Here is a 17,877-nt window from a genome sequence, read left to right on the forward strand (position 1 = left end):
CTATCCCTTTCCATCACTAAAGTAAACATAACAGAATTGTGATCGCTATCACCAAAATGCTCACCTACTTCCAAATCTAACACCTGGCCGGGCTCATTACCCAGAACCAAATCTAATGTGGCTTCGCCCCTTGTTGGCCTATCTACATACTGTGTCAGGAAGCCCTCCTGCACACACTGGACAAAAACTGACCCATCTATAGTACTCGAACTATAGTGTTCCCAGTCAATATTTGGAAAGTTGAAGTCCCCCATGACAACTACCCTGTCTCTCTCATTCCTATCGAGAATCATCTTTGCTATCCTTTCCTCTACATCTCTGGAACTATTCGGAGGCCGATAGAAAACTCCCAACAGGGTGGCCTCTCCTTTCCTGTTTCTAACCTCAGCTGACAAGTCCCCAAACATCCTTTCTGCAACTGTAATACTGTCCTTGACCAAAAATGCCACACCTCCGCCCCTTTTACCATCTTCTCTGTTCTTACTGAAACATCTAAATCCCAGAACCTGCAACAACCATTCCTGTCCCTGCTCTATCCATGTCTCCGAAATGGCCACAACATCGAAGTCCCAGGTACTAACCCATACTGCAAGTTCACCCACCTTATTCCGGACGCTCCTGGCATTGAAATAGACACACTTCAATCCAACTTACTGCTTGCCGGCCCAACTTCTTGCTGGAGTTGATAAATGTTCAACAGTGTAGACCAGTAGCATGTCCAGGCCCCCTCCATCTGAAGCCCTCCTCGCCCCAGCTGGAAAATCCTATTCAATTACTTTAGCATTGCTGTTTGTAGGACTTAAGTGTTTCCTGTAATTGTGTTGCAAGTAGTCAATTGATGAATAGCCCTGAGACTGTGAAAGGTGACAAGGCAATGAAAGCCTTATTTGTTTTTTTTAAATAGTTTCCAAAATATTTTGCAATTTCAAGTAAACTTTGTGGAGTGGATCATGCAGCGCAGTGACCACAAACTCAGACAAAAAGGCAGGGATGGTCTACTGAGGCTTTATCAGGCTCTGGTCAGGCCACATTTGGAGAGTTGTGTGCAGTTTTGGGCCCCATGTCTCAGGAAGGATGTACTGGCCCTGGAGCAGGCTCACAAGAGGTTCACGAGAAAGGTCCCAGGAATGGAAAGCTTAACATATGAGGAATGTTTGAGGACTCTGCGACTATACTCATTGGAGTTTAGAAGGATGAGGTGGGATCTAATTGAAACTTACAGAATACTGAATGGCCTGGACAGAGTGGATGTTGGGAAAATGCTTCCATTGGTAGGAGAGTCTAGGACCTGAGGGCACAGCCTTAGAGTAAAGGGAAGACATTTTAGAATGAAGATAAGGAGAAACCTCTTCAGCCAGAGGGAAGTGAATCAATAGAATTTACTGCTACAGAAGGCTGTGGAGGATAGGTTCTTGATTATCAAGGGGATCAAGGGTTACAGGGAAAAAGTGGGAGAAAGGGGTTGAGGAACTGATCAGGCATGATTGAATGGCAGAGCAGATTGGATGGGCCAAATGGCCTAATTTCTGCTCCTAAATCTTTGTCTTAATTGAAAGATTTCTTGAGTGTAGTTTCTGTTTTCCCCATGGAACTAAATGTGCTTGAGACAAGCAAGTGTTTTTCATATTTACATACACACTTACTTGCTCTGAACGTATCCCAATGCAACATAATTTGGCAGCACCTGTCTGAGATGTTGTCCCATAGCAATATTTCTTGTCAATAATCTTACGAGCATGAATGATTGGTATAAACGTGGATGGTGGCATACATCACTTGACCAGTACTGTAGGGGACTCAGACTTTAGGGACATAGGTTCAAATCTCATCACAGCATTTGTTGGACTTATTAATTAATTATAAAGTCTGGAGTTGAACACTAGCTTTAGCGATGGTGACCATGATCCGTTGTTGTATGCTACCAAGAATGATCGTCCACTTTGGAAATTCCATGTCACTGATCATGGGTTCAATGAGTCCTTATTTGGCTGATGAGGCTGATCCTAGAGTCACATCTCCCACCACACTTTTGGCAGGTGTTTCTGGGAGGTGGAATTGGTCCTTGGCCTCAAGATCACTGGCAATATTTTCTCTGGTTCCTTTTCTGTACTTCCTCTTGCCAGTGGGTGCATCAAAGAATTGTGCCCCCTCAAGAATTGTGTTCCTACAGAGGTGGAGAATGGTACAATTACAACATTTAAAAGGCATCTGGCTGGGTACATGAAGAGGAAGGGTTTAGAGGGATATGGGCCAAATACTGGCAAATGGGAGTAGATTAATTTAGGATATCTGGTTAGCATGGACAAGTTGGACCGAAGGGACTGTTTCTGTGCTGTACAGCTCTATGACTGTGATTCTTCTGAATGAGGGGTTCCCAGACATTAACGTCTATGTTGCATTTTTTTGAGGGAAGCTCTCAGGCAGTCTTTGAAACACTTTTTCCTTGCCGTCCTCTCATTTGAGCTGGGGCAAGATGATTTGCTTTGGCAGCTGGAACTCAGGCATCTTTTTTAAGTATATTGCCAGTCCAGCGGAATTGGTTTCAGATGATCATGGCTTGGATGTTGGTGCTATTAGCTGTTTCAGTGATTGTTGTAAAAGTACATCTGTCTCACTAGAATCATAAACTTTTATATTACAGGATGAGGCCATTCAACCCATCGTGTCTGTACTGGCTCCTGAAAGCGCCACCCAGCTAGACCCACTCTCCAGCCCTGTATCTCCATAGCCCTCTAAAATCATCACTTTCAAATATATGTCCAGCTCTCTTTTAAGGCCTCCAGTGGAATCAGCCTCCACCACGCACTCAGGCAATGCATTCTGAATCCTAACAACTGAGTTCAAACTTTCCTCTCTTATCTCACACTCGGCTCCCTTGCTAACAATCTTGACATTGTGACCACCAATTTACTGACGTTATCAAACTCAAAATGAAAGTGGATACTTGTGAGTACTTTTGGGGCAATGACACCTATTCAAACCCCTCTAGTATTGTAAGTGGTTTTTTTTGTCATCCCCACTCCTGTAAGGCCAAGGTTAACTTGGCTGGGACTAGGGATAGAGGGACCGTCTTATGAAGAGAGGTTAAGTAGTCTTGTACTCGTTGGAGTTTAGAAGAATAAAAGGCAACCTGATTTGAAAGATAAAAGAGACTCGAGGGACTTTATAGAATAGCTGCAGAAAGGTTGTTTCCCTTATGGGAGACTCTAGGGTCAGAGGGACTAACCTTGGAATAAGGGGTCACACATTTAAGATAGAAATGAGGCGGAATTTCATCTTTCAGACGGTGGCGAATTCCTTATCACTAAGGGCCCCAGTGGCTGAGATGGACAGGTATTTAATCGGTGAGGGAATCAAGAGTTAACAGGGAAAAGACAGGAAAGTGGAGTTGAGGAGTATGAAAACAGCCACGATCTGGTTGAAAGGTGGAACAGATTCTCTACAAGATGCATGTTGTAAGAAGAACAGCTGTTGCATGGGTGGTGTTGTGATTTTATTCTTTATTGAATGTTTTAGCAAACACTTTGCTAATAATGATTTCAAAGAGCTAAGTGCAATGTTGCCTTGAATTTTTGCTGTTAATCAACATTTTCTCGACTTGTGATAGTTTGGGTGCTTGGATGGGCAAAACTCATCCTGCCTGGACCCTGTCTTTGTGTGTTTTTTTTGAGGATTCTCTCCGGGACAGCTGTCAGGCTCATTCCCAGCAGATTAGACTGTTGACAGGCTCTGTGTCTTTGCCTAGCTCAGAGGATTGTGTTTGTGAATGTTCATAAATGTCACTAGGTCAAAAGCCACAACTTATACAATCAGTATCTCATTGACCTCGAAGAAAACATGATCTGCGGCGTCACATTTGAAACCTCATGAATACTGTTAAAAAAGAACCATTCAATATCCATATGACATTTGCCAGTCAACTTACCACAACATAGTCCTACACAACCTTGTAAAAACAGCATTCTCAGAAGTGTGCCTTTTGTAAAAATGTTTGTGTAGCCTCAGTGTTGACTCTGTGATCAGCCACGTTTACCGAAGATAATGTCTAAAGAATAACCCTCCATCCTTTGCTGTTTCAAGTTCTTTCGTTTTCCAATAAACGTTGAGATTTTATTTCTTAAACTCAATCACTTTTATGGCAGTCTTTCTCTGTTTGTTGAGAGCCCCTATATTTGTTTGATATCAGTCATGATAAAATTTGGTCGACCTGTGAAATAGTCGTTCTGTTTCTCACTGCAGATGTTGCCTGACCTATTGGGTATTCCTAACATTTCCCTTTCTTACTCCTCAGTTAATGCATTTGATTCAACTTGCTTTCCTATACAAGAGCTTTGAAGAAGATACTATGTTTTTTTTCCCAAACGTTCAAGCTGTATAAGCCCTGCTATTTGCCAAGCTCCCCAGCGTAATACATTATTTACCAGTGCTCCACAGGCAGGTATCCCTGAAGATCTGCTGTTCTTCGCTGTAAGGGCTGAGTGTAAAGACTGTCTCCTTTTATTGCTCAATTCCACCTGTCCACAAATCTCCCTAGGACACTGTGCTATTTCCTTTGTGATATTAATGATCAATAGTGATTTCCCTTTAATATAATATGTGATGAATTCCATTTTCATTGTTGTGACCAACTGATCTGTGGGAGCCAGTAATCCTGAATTATAACATTCAAGGGAAGTGATGGCTTACTGGTATTGCTGCTGGACTGTTTATCTAGAGCCCCAGATAGTGTGCTGGGGGACCTGGGTCCAAATCCTGCAGATGGATTTGAATTCAGTTAAAAAAAGTGGAATTAATAATTCAATGGTAACCATGAAACCATTGTCGATTGTCAGAAAGACCCATCCTTCAGGGAAGGAAACTGCCTTCCGCACCTGGTCCGGCCTACATGTGACTTGAGTCCCACAGCAAATGTGGGTCACTCTTAACTTTTCTCTGGGCAACAAATGCTGGCCTGGCCAGCTACATCCACGTCCTGTGAATAATTAAAACAAAAGATGTTCCAATGGCTGGTGAGTGTCTATGCTCCAACTGGCCCAGGAACCAGGGTGTAGCTTGTTACAAGATATTTGATAAGTCACTTGAGACCGTTCAAGAGTCACAGAAAAGCAGTTCAGAAGGGATAGGCAGTTGTATGACAGTGTGTATGCGTGAGAGAGCCTGACTGAAGGACACTCCAGGTTATGCTGTGTGGCTAGACTGCTGAGGAGCCAGCCGAACTACATTGTCCATTTGTTAAGACCAAGTTATAGACCAACAGGTTTGTTTGGAATCACAAGCTTTCAGAACGTTGCTTCTTCACCAGAATAAAAACCAAAAGAACTGCAGATGCTGTAAATCAGGAACAAAAACAAAGTTGCTGGAAAAGCTTAGTAGGTCTGGCAGCACCTATGGAGGAGAAAACAGAGTTAACATTTCGGGTCGGGTTCTGAGGAGGGGTCACAAATATACAAATAGTTTACACTCACTGCTTCCCCTTTATGTATCTTGCTTATTACTTCCTCAAAGAATTCTAGTAAATTTGTCAGGAATGATTACCCTGCATCCATTTGAAGTTTGTATACACTAAAGTCCTTCATCTTTCCTTTTACTTGGTTCTACCACTTCAAATGTCCTTTTGAGTAAATCACTTCTTATAAAGATCCTCTCTAAATTATTAAATGTATTTTTAAAAATATTTATCATATCCGGATGTACTCGGTTTGCTGATTTAAAAGAAAAGAGGTAAAAAGTTAAATTTGCCATAGTTCTACCAGATCATAGGAGCTGCTGTTTCATCCAAGAGAGAGAATCGGCATTGGTTTTAACCTGAGGGTCACCACACCTCAGAGGAGGGGAGAGGTTGAGAAGGAAAGACTTTCCAGGTAACCTTAGCTGGTGGAAAATTGAACCTATATTGTTGGTTTCTGGCCACCCAGCCACCTGAACTGATGGACCCCCTGATTTAAAACAATTAGCAAAAGATGGAAAAGTGATATGAGGAAAAATGTTTTCACATGGTGAGTGCTCAGAGCCTGGAACATCCTGCCCACGGAGTGTGGAGGAGGCAGCTTCAATTAAGATATTCACGAGGGAATTAGACTCGAAAAGGAAGAGAGCGGTGTTGTGGTGAGAAGATGAGGGGCCGGCGTTAGGTGAGAGCATCATTTGAAGAGTTGGGGCAGAGTGGCCACCTTCCATGCTGTAACAGTCTGCCATCCTGTTGGATGAAGTTAGCTTGAAGTCATGGTCTGAATTTACTTTATCATTGCTACTTAATACTTCATAAGTCGATATCTCCTCTAAACCACCTTTCCTGTTAACAGGAAGTAAGCTTCTCTAATCTTTCCTACACAGCTCATCCTTTGACATTTGGGATTATTCTCATTGTCCTTCACTGCACATTTTAAATGTATGTATGCTTCTATTGAAGTGTGACAAGTAATATATGCAAAGTCCATGTGTAGTCAACCAAGCCTCAGTGTAACTGCTGCTGAATTGAATACTGTGCTACTCCGACTGTGTATCCCAATGCTCTATTTGCCTTTCTAATTGCTTCTTCACATTGCGATGACATTGAAAATGCAATGTGGAGGCAAAGTTGTATTAATATTAGACCATTAATGCAGAGATCCAGGTAATGTTCTGGGGACCTGGGTTCAAATCCCAAAGTGGTGGGATTTGAATTCAATAAACATCTGGAATTAAGAGTCTAGTGGTGACCATAAAACTGATGCTGATTGTTGGGAGGAGAAAATGCCACCTAGCTCACTGATTACCTTTAGAGAAGGAAATCTGCCATCCTTACCTGATCTGGCCTACATGTACCTCCAGACCCACAGCAATGTGATTGACTCGTAACTGTTCTCTGGGCAATGCTCACATCCTGCAAATGAATAAAAACAGCCGTCATCCCTTGTCTATCTCGAACAATATTAAAGTCCCTTTGCTAGTCCTGTTCTCTTCATTAAATACTAAGGCTATGTAAACATTACCTCTGGGTGACACAGACAGTGTGCGCATGCTTAGAGGCCCACCACAGAGTTACAAGGCAATGGGAAGCAGTGGTGGTCAGTGTTCAGAAATCTGCCAGAATTTGTGACCCAGGACTCAATGAGGTGGAGGCCGGGACTGACGAGAAGGAGCTTCCCCGTCCCCAGTGGTATCACCTTGGCTCCTGCGCTCGCCACACCTTCCTGTCTGGGTTGGCGTCCTTCCTGGAGCCATGAGGCCATTAGCTGGGGGCCAGACCCCCCAGTGTGCTTCCCCTGGCTGCTTCCCCTTGCCCCCTCCAGCCCCACTCTTCACCTCCACTTTGCCCACAACCCAAATCCTTCGCCCTCCCGCCACTTCCCCACAGTACCCCCCCCTTATTATCCCATCAAGCACAGCGTTTCCCCCCACCCTGCCCAACTCTCTCCCTAAGTGACAGGAGGCAATATCCTGATGGTATTATCGCTGGGCTGAAAACCCCGGTAGATAGTAGAATTTTAGTTCAATAGAAGTCTGGAATTAAGAGTCTCGTGATGACCATGAATCCATTGTCAATTGTTTGGGGGAACAATAAGCACCCAACTGGTCCACAAATCTGCTTCAGGGAGAGAGATGGCCGTCCTGGTCTGGGCTACATGTGACTGCACACCCACAGCAGCACAGTTGACTCTTACCTGCCCTCTATGTAATTAGGGGATGGCCTAGCCAGTGATCCCTACATCCTGTGAATAAATATAAAGAGGCCTCAGGCAGTGGAAAGGGGAACAATGTTAACACCCTGGGTGCAGTTGCAACAGCCTCAGTAGGGGCAGACTGAGTGTGCAATGTTGTTGGTGTCACTGTGCTGGTGCAGATGGCGCTGCAGCCCATCACCGCCCACATTAGTGCATGCACAGGGGCCCTTTCTACCTGAAGCATAATCCCTCCAAAATATCTACTCTGCTCTTTCCTCCATTAAAGTTGCAATATTAAAGTTCACCTGCCATTCAGCTACTCAAATGCGTAACAAACCCAGATCCTCAGCAAAAAGTCAATTCCACTTTTTGTTCTCACTGCACTTGATTTTGATGTTGGCCTGCACACTTAAAGTTAACAACAGTTTCTCCACCCACTTTCTCTTTGCTGGTACACCAACATTGCCAGCCCTGTGATACTCTGTTTCTCTAACTCCGTGTCTGTTAGCAACATACAAAAAGGTGTAGACCATTCAGCCCATCAAACCTCCTGTGCCATTCAATGAGATCCTGCTGATCTGTGGCCTACTGGCTGTTTTCCCTTGATTCCCTGACTTAATAAAAATTTGTCTCGCTCAAATTTAAATTGAACAATTGAATTAACATTGACTGTTATCTCCAATACTGTTGGGGTGCTTGCTAACATCTTTCCCAAATGACTGGGCCATCATTCTTCAACTATGCACCTGGTTCTACAATCTTCAACCAATGGGAATAGTTTATCTTTCGTTACTCTGTCTCTCCCTGTTAATATCCTGAAGACCTTGATTAGATCACTCTTTAACCTTATAAATTCTGCAGAATAAAGGCCTAATTTGTTGAATCTTGCCCTACAACGTGACCCGTGAAGTCCAGGAGTCATTCTTGCAAGCTTGTACCAAACTCTCTTCAGGCCCAAAGCATCCTCCATAAGGGCTGAGGTGCCCAGATCTGCGCACAGTACTCTAAGTGGGGTCTAACCTTCTGAAGTGGCACGGTGGCTCAGTGGTTAGCACTGCAGCCTCTCAGCACCAGGGGCCCGGGTTCAATTCCAGCCTCGGGCGACTGTCTGTGTGGAGTTTGCACATTCTCCCCGTGTCTGTGTGGGTTTCCTCTGGGTGCTCCGGTTTCCTCCCACAGTCCAAAGATGTGCAGGCTGGGTGGATTGGCCATGCTAAATTGCCCGTAGTGTTCAGGGGTTTGTGGGTTTTTGGGGGATGGATCTGGGTGGGATGCTCCAAGGGGCGGTGTGGACTTGTTGGGCCGAAGGGCCTGTTTCCACACTGTAGGGAATCTAATCTAATCTAACTGTGGAGTCTAAATACAACATAACGCCTGCATTCCTGTACGCCAGCCCTTTAGATATGAAGGCCATCATTCTATTAGCTGCCTTGACTATTTTCTACACCTGTTCATGGCAAATGAAGAACTACACAACTGAACCCCCAAAATCTCATTGGACATCGACAGCACCTAACTTGGTGTACTCTGAAAAAAGCTCTGATCGATTCTTTTTCAGTATAAATGGATAATCTCGCACTTTCTCATATTAAAATCCAACTGTTGTAAAGGTTCACGTTTACAAATAGTCATTTGGTAGTGCAGAACCTGAGTATTCCTTCATTTTTCTGAAGCCTTCCATCTTGCACTCATAGGACAATTTGCAAGAATACCAATTCAAAGGATTCTTCAGCTCTGAAACATTAACTCTGTTTCTCTCGCCGCAGATGCTGCCAGACCTGCTGAATTTCTCCAGCAGTTTCTGTTATTTGTAATTTTCAGATCTCCAGCCACTGGCAGTTCTTCGTTTTATTTCATATATTTTATGAAACTGTGTCAGTCAATCTAGAAGTGAAGTGAGGGATCGCCCAATGTTTGGGAGCATTAGGGACTCTGGGAACAGCTGACTTTGGATTCCCCAAACATGTCAGAATTAAAGTATATCTTACCTTAAAATACTAATAGTATACTAGTAACAGTTTCTGAAAGAAGCTTACCCAATCTGCATGTAAATCAAATAAAACTATTTTCTTCATATACCTCCCCATTTCAGAGCTGGACTACCCCATCATTGAAAAAGGCACCATGGAGCTCGTGTTCACTCAGTCTGGACATGGTGACCCATCTCACAGTCTTTCTTATCTCATTTCTGTAAAATCCAAAAGTCAGTCATAATGTTACCACTCAACCTTTTCATTTCCAGTCTTGACAGACCTTCACAGATCATCATTACTCATAATCTAGCTCCTTCCCTTCCTCTGTCCTCACTTTCTTCAGTAAGCCACTGGTTAGTACAAGAAGCAATAGCATAATATCATCCAACCAAACCTTATCCAAAATGTTTCCCATAAGACCGTAACGCAGCTCACTAAAATGGTGTAATAAAGGCTTTTTCAGACCTTGGGTTTGGTTTAGAAAAGATGGTTTTCAAATCAGCAGTATAAAATGTTGTGCCTGAAAGTATATATGTAAGTTGTTACTTTTAACGAAATTCATTTTAGATGTTCTAAGAACAAAATCTCATCTTAATTTTGTGTAATATTATCTACTATATCTACCTTTTTCTGAAAATATTCAATGTTTTGGCCTTAACCACTTTCTGAGGGAGATAATTCCACAGGCTCACCATTCTCTGGGTGAAAACATTTCTCCTCATCTCAGGCCTGAGTAGCCTATCTTGATGTGACCCCTGGTATTGAACTCCTTCATCAATGGGAACATCTTCCTGTGTTTACCCTGTTCATGTCCCGTTCGAATTTCATTGGTTTCTATGAGATGCCCCTTCATTCTTCTGAATTCCTGTGAATATAGTGCTCACTGAACCAATCTCTCTTGATATGACAGTCCTGCCGTCCCAGGAATCAGTCTGGTAAACCTTTGCTACACTCCCTCCATTGCAAGAACATCCTTCCTCAGACAAAGAGACCAAAACTGCACACAGTACTCCAGGTCTGATCTCACAAGGCTCTGTGCATTTGCAGCAAGACATCCCTGCTCCTGGACTTGAATTCTTTCATTGCAAAAACCAACGTATCAAACAACCCTGCTGCAGAATGATTCCCTGAAAAATCTAATTATTAGTCCTTAGGCTCAGGCTTAGAAAACATAGTATTTGAATCAGCAATGAAAAATGTTAGTCTGAAAATAAATGTGTGAAGTGTTATTTTACTGCAATTCTTTTTAGATAGCTTAGATGGCTCAGTGGTTAGCACTGCTGCCTCATAGCGCCAGGAACCCGGGTTCGACTCCAGCCTCGGGTGATGACTGTGTGGAGTTTGCACATTCCCCCCCATGTCTGTGTGGGTTTCCTCCGGGTGCTCTGGTTTCCTCCCACAGTCCAAAGATGTGTGGGCTAGGCGATTGGCCATGCTACATTGCCCATAGTGTTCAGGAATGTGTAGATTAGGAGGGTTTTGGGGGGGACTGGGTCTGGGTGGGATACTCTGAGGTCAGTGTGGACTTGTTGGGCCAAAGGGCCTGTTTCCACACTGTAGAGATTCTAAGATTCTTCAATGATATACACAGCAACAACTCTTCTTAACTTCCAGGCAGAAAGAAGATATGTTGCTAATTTGAATATGTCCAATGAATTTTAGAATATATCGAGCAGACTATTGTTAGCCCCTGACTATTATGCTGGGCTCCTCAAGTCCAGGATACTTCATGTCCCTTTCTGACCATCAACACTGTGATTATGTTTGCATTTAGAAAGTGAATCTTTACTTGGAGATCCAGAAGAGGTCTGTTGAAATGCTTTCTTGATATTCTCAAAGCATCATTGGAGAGGTCAAAACAGACCAGCTGATTCTTGGGAAATGCCGGCTTTTGAGTAAGCAAATAGGACTGCTCACTGGGAGGGGGTGGGGTTCGGGTGGGGGCTAGTTGTGGAGGTGGGGACGGAGAATGAACACGTAAGGGGACTTGGTTGGGGATGTGCAGAGGTGAGGTTGAGGCATTGGACGGAGTGCACAGACCTCCAAACTGCATCTACTCAACCCTCCAAGTGCTGCCTGTCCCAGGTGTCTACATTGGGCAAGTCTCAGAGCCCACTGAACCAGAATACAGGCAAGTTACCGCCCCCACCGCCACGAACCCAATCCCAAGGGGCTGCCTAAGAAGAAGAGAAGATGCTCAAATTTATACTTTCCAAAGTCACACCCTGATTGCAACCAAGTATTTACCCCATCCTAGCCAGGGGCCAGCTTAGCCACAATGTCTAAACACTTAAGAGAACTGACAACAGCACAAATGTACAGGTCAGTGTAAGTGATTTGATTTTTGTTATGTGTACCTCAGTACAGTGAAAAGATTTGTTTGTGAGCAATGCAGGCAAGGACAAGGACAAACAGATCATAGGGTGCTTGGACAATATGAGGCCTACAGGTTACGCTGCACAGGAGGGGTGCAAAGCAAAATTAACAGTAACAAGATCAATCTAATAATGGCAGAGAAGAAGCTGTCCCTGAACCTGCTGGTGTGTGTGTTCAGGCTTCTGTGTCTTCTGTCTGATGGAAGAGGTTGTAGGAGATCGTTACTGGGGTGCGATAGATCCTTGATGATCTTGGCAGCTTTACTGTGGCAATGGAAAGTGTAAATAGAGTCCATGGATGGGAGGTTTGGTTTTGCACACCACCTTCTGTGGTTTCTTACAGTCCTGGGCAGAGCAGTTGCTATACCAGGCTGTTATGCACCTGGATAGTATACTTTCAGCAGTGTACCTGAGAAAGTTGATGAGGGACTTTATGGACATGGCAAATTTCCTGAGCTGCCCGAGGAAGAAGAGGCTTTGTTATGCCTTCTTGACTCTTGCATTCACGTGGGATGTCTAGGACAGGTTGTCGGTTATCATCACTCTGAGGAACTTGACGCTCTTAACTGTCTCACCCTCGGTTCCATTGATTTAGACGGGAGCACGTTCTCCTCCCTTCTTTCTGAAGCCAATGATCCATTCTTTAGTTTTGCCAACATTGAGAGAGAGGTTGTCGTCTTTGGACCAAGTCATCAAGCTCTCTATCTCCCGTCTGTAGTTTGACTCCTTGTTGTTTGATAGTTATCAGCAAAGTTGTAGATGGTGTTCCTCTGGAATTTGGCAATGCAGTTGTGGGTATACAGGGAGTACAGGCTGAGAACGCAACCCTGGGGGATTCTCCAGTATTGAGTGTCATTGTGGAGCAGTTCCCTATCCTCACTGATTGTGGCCTGTGGGTCAGAAAGCTGAGAATCCAGTTGGAGAGAGTGGGGCCGAGATCAAGGTGATCCAGGTTTGAGATCAGTCTGGAGGGGATAATGGTGCTGATGGTGGGGCTGTAGTCAATGAACAGGAGTGTGATGTAGGTGTCTTTGTTGTCCAGATGTTCTAGGGGTGAGTGCAGGGCTAGGGATATGGCATCCGCTCTGTGAACCTGTTCTCTCAGTAGGCACACTGTTGGGGATTGAGGCAGGATGGTAGATTGGAGTTGAAGTGGGCCATTACCAACTTCTTGGAGCACTTTGTGATTATTGAGGTCAGAGCCACGGAGCGGGAGTCACTAAGGTACTTTGCATGTGCTTTCTTGGGTATGGGCATGATGGTGGTCTACTTGAAGCAGGTGGGGACTTTGGCTTATAGGAGGGAAAGGTTGAAGATGTTGATGAATACGTCTGCCATTTAGCCCGCATGGGATCTGAGTTCACAGGTAAGGACATCATCCAGGCCCATCCCTTTCCTCGCGTTGATTTCCATGAAGACCACTCTGATGTTTGTAGTGGTGCTGGAAGGAACAGGTGTGTCTGGGGCTGTCGGGGCAGGTGACCCCGTGCTGGTGGTTTTCTGCTCAAACTGAGCGTTGAAAGCGTTGAGCGGGTTAGGGAGAGATGTGGCTTTGTCCGTTAGTTTGTACCCCATTATGTTATCTCCAAAGACATGAGGTCTTTGTGAGCAATCGAATAGAGGGTGCTATGTGTGAAACCAGACTAAATAAATTCAAAGGGGAGCCACTTCTTTTCTAAGATGTTACTTTTACTTCCAGCTAGTGTAACCTGACAGCAGGACATGTTTTATTTCTTTACAGCCCAGTCAAAAGCTGACCAAATGAATGATGGTGTTAAGAAGGCTCCATCTATTGGAAATGTATAGCAGCAGGATACACAATGACCTTAAACAGTACGGAGTGTGCTGACAGTTTTTTTTTCAGAATCGAGGGCAGAAGGACGTGAGTGAATTTGATGAAGCAGTGAACTTGAATCAGGATAGACGGTGAACTATTTTTCAAAGGAACAGTCCCCTGCATAATTAATACGACATGACATACTTACCTTTACTAAAGTCGCAAAAGACATTCTCTGTGACTCTGAGAGAGTTGCTTTATCTCTTTTTGACCTTGCTGATGTCTTTGTTGTCTTTTGAAGCATCTGCTAATCAGTCTTTCTTAAAAACCCTCTTCGATTGAGGATTTCAAACTGGAGATAGAGAATTATCTCAGGAGAAGACAAATGATAGGACTGTGGGGAAAGGACTGGAGACTTTGTGCTTCATGTTCCATTCAAGGGGAGATGGTTGTGATGTGATGCTAATGCCCCTAGATTGGTAATCTAATGCTGCTGCCTAATATTTTGGGGACAGAGCTTCAAGTCCAGCCAATGCAACTATATTCCAATTCAGCTAATAAATCTGGAATTAAAAGCTAGTCTCGCTAATGGTGACCATGTGAGCCATCATGAATTATTGCAAAATGTCATCTGCTTCATTCATGAAGGAAATCAACACTAATTGCTGAGCTTTTTAAATCCAAAACCTTCGACTCATGTGCTGAGAATCTCACCATGGCATTTTTATTTACAAAAATCCCGAATGACAAAGCTAGCCTTATGTAACCATTGTGGTAAGAATCCATCTGGCTCACTAATGCCTGTTAGGGAAGGAAATCTGCTGTCCTTACCGGGTCTGGCCTACATGTGACTCCAGACCCACAGCAATTTGGCTGTCTCTGAAATGACACATCGACCCCCTCCTTTCCAGGCCCAATAAATTGTGCTCCTGAGATGCTGCTTGGCCTGCTGTGTTCATCCAGCTTCACACTTTATTATAATGGAGAACATTGGTCCTGTTCTCACTCTGTGAGAGGATAAAGAAAACTATTTTCACTCAAGATTGAAATCAGAAACTGCTGGAGATCACAGTGGGCCAGGCAGCATCCATGGAGAGAGAGCAAGCTAATGTTTTGAGTCTAGATAGCTCTTCATTAGAGCTCTGATTTCCAGCATTTTTTGGTTTCAGATTCCAGATTCTGCAATAATTTGCTCCTATTTTCATTCAAGCTTGTTTCAAACTCTCTGGAACTTATGCTGGAATAACAAATAATAACAAGCAGTGCAAGTGTGTCAGCAAAGGGCTTGTGTACCAGCAATACACACAGGACTGATGTCTCAGGGAACAATAAAATCCCTCAGCCTGGTCTCAGGAGGGCCTGTAATGTAAAAATGATGTCTGTTGTTTGTTTGGTAAAGAATTGGGAATGATATACATGTTCAGCAATGAATAAGCCATAAAGGTAGTTTTGTTTGCTTAGAACAGAGAAGAGGAGCTGGGGTCTGTGTGCAATGGCAGGGATAACTGAGATAATTGAAGACTAGGCAGTATGGATGAATGGAGGTTAACATACACAAGTGCTACAGCCCCTATTGTCCCCACCCCCATCCTAGGGATCCACCGTGCAGTTTGTTTGTGGTTCAGGGGTGAGGTGGAGACTGTGCTGCCAATCCACCAGTGACCATGAGGTCAATGAGGAGACAATTGGCTTCACAAATGGTGAGTCAGGTTCTTCCCCCTCAACCGCTTTCTGCGGCAGAGAATTCCACTCTCGGAGTGAAAAAAAAATTCCTCCTCATCGCAGTCTTAAAAGAATTAGGTCAGTCCTGCCGTCTGGGGAATCAGACTGATAAAACTAAGATAACAAGGTGTGGAACTGGATGAACACAGCAAGCCATGCAGCATCTTAGGAGCTATCGCAAAAAACTACTTTGCACTCCCTCCATCACTACAACATCCATCCTTAGATAAGGAGATCAAGAACAGTACTCCAGGTGTGATCTCCCCAAGGCCCTGTACAATTGCAGCAAGACATCCCTGCTCGTGCACTTGAATTTTCTTGCTGTGAAGGCCAACATCGCATTTACCTCCTTACCCACCTCCTGCGCCTGCAATGCTTACTCTCAGTGACTGGGTGTATGGGGATACCCAGGTCTCACTGTGCCTCCCCCTTTCCCAGTCAGATACCAATCTGCCTGACTTTTTTTTTGCTCCAATTATACTCCAATTGTCAGTATTTACCTGCTCGTTCAACTTGTCCAAATTACATAGATCGATCAAAAACCATCTTCAGTCTTCGCCCTCTTCATAAATCTTTTTGTTTTCATTCATTCCTGCAGTATCTGCATTGCTGCCTGGACTAGCAGTTAATGTCCTTCCCTCGTTGTCCAGAAGGCATTTAAGTACTTATTAAAGGTTGTGAGGTTTCCTACCTTGACCACTCTCCCAGGACAATGCAGCCATCACTGTCCAGGCCAGCGTTTATTGCCCAATCCTAATTGTTCAGAGAACAGTTAAGAGTCAAGCATATTGCTGTGGGTCTGAAGTGACATGTAGATCAGGCCAGTTATGGATAAAGATTTCCTCCCCCTAACATAACCAGATGGATATTTTTGACAATTGATAGTGGTGGCAATTAGGCAGCTTTACTCCAGATCTTTCACCATCTGCCGTGATGGGATCCAAACCCTTGTACCCAGAACATCAGCCTTGGGTTTGCGATTACTAGTCCGATGACATTAATCCCAGAGACGAAAGGCTTTGTTTTATGAGGAGAGATCATGCAGTTAAAGCCCGTGCTAGCTCAAGTTTAGGGGAATGAGAGGAGATCTAATTGAAGTGGATTAACAAAGTAGACTTGGAGAGAAGGATCCCTCATGTGGGACAATGTCGAATGGGAGGTCATAGTTTTCGACTAAGGGGTGGCAGTTTTTAAACAGATGAGGAGGAGTTACTTCTCTCTCACACTGGGATGCTGAAAAGGTTTAAGCCGGAGATGGCTTTTTAATTAGGCTGTAATGGGTTGAAGGATTAGGCACAGTGGTCAGGAAAGTGAAGTTGAGAACAAGATGAGATCAGCTATGGTAATATTAAATGGTGAAACAGGCTTGAGAGGTTAAATTTCCTGTTCCTGCTCCTAGTTCTATGGTTCTTATTGGTACTGTCTCCGCCATTATTACATAGTGTTGCATCTTAATACTAACTACTAATAAACATGGTAGTCTGAGATTTACCAGGCTCTAATATTACTGTTATGTTATTAAGACTATTCTCTACATATGCTACCCTCTGTCTATTTCCAGACACATCTAACTAGCTCCACCAGCGCTGTGCTATTTAAGCCCAGTGAGTAGCAGCACTATGTCATCGCCTGGTTGCTCCAGCCCGAATGTCATACAGTGCTGTTCACATTTTACTGTAAGCTGTGTATTGCGCCCCCGCCCCCCGCTGGCTTTCTTGTAAGTATCTTAAAATTTTGGAAGCAAATTGATCTTGCCAGGATTCAACACAGCACAGTGTTCCCTGACCAACATCTCTGTCTCAGACTTGCTGCAGTGCTTCAGCGAAACTCAGCACAAGCTGGAAGAACATTTGTTAGGTCACTTTTGGAATACTGCATTCAGTTCCGGTCTCCCAGCTGTAGGAAAGATGTTGCTAAACTGGAAAGGGTTCAATGAAGATTTACAAGGATGTTGCCAGGGCTGGAGGGTGTGAGCTATGGGGAGAGGCTGAATAGGCTGGGGCTATTTTCCCTGGAGTGTTGGAGGATGCAGGGTGACCTTATAGAGGGAATACGTTTTAGGTGAGAGGGGAATGATTTAAAAGGGACCTAAGGGGCAACGTTTTCACACAGAAGGTGGTGAGTGTATGGAATGAGATGCCAGAGGAAATGGAGCAGCCTGGTACAGTTACAACATTTAAAAGGCATCTGGATGGGTACATGAATAGGAAGGGTTTAGAGAGAAATGGGCCAAATGCTGATAAATGGGACTGGATTAATTTAGGATATCTGGACTGAAGTTGGACTCAAGGGTCTGTTTTTGTGCTGTACATGTATATGACTCTATAACAGTGTCTCATTTTCTGCTTGGGGATCTGCAGCCTTTTTGACTCAATATCAAGATCAAT

At 44.0% G+C, this 17,877-nt stretch overlaps 1 long non-coding RNA gene across 2 annotated transcripts in view; it reads left to right on the forward strand.

Annotated features, from left to right (window-relative positions):
* Positions 1 to 17,877, forward strand: part of LOC132210464 (uncharacterized) — a 77,358-nt gene that overhangs the window by 34,678 nt on the left and 24,803 nt on the right. The window lies entirely within an intron of this gene.

This window comes from Stegostoma tigrinum, chromosome 13 (genome assembly GCF_030684315.1).
Source record: "Stegostoma tigrinum isolate sSteTig4 chromosome 13, sSteTig4.hap1, whole genome shotgun sequence".
Lineage (NCBI taxonomy): Eukaryota > Metazoa > Chordata > Chondrichthyes > Orectolobiformes > Stegostomatidae > Stegostoma > Stegostoma tigrinum.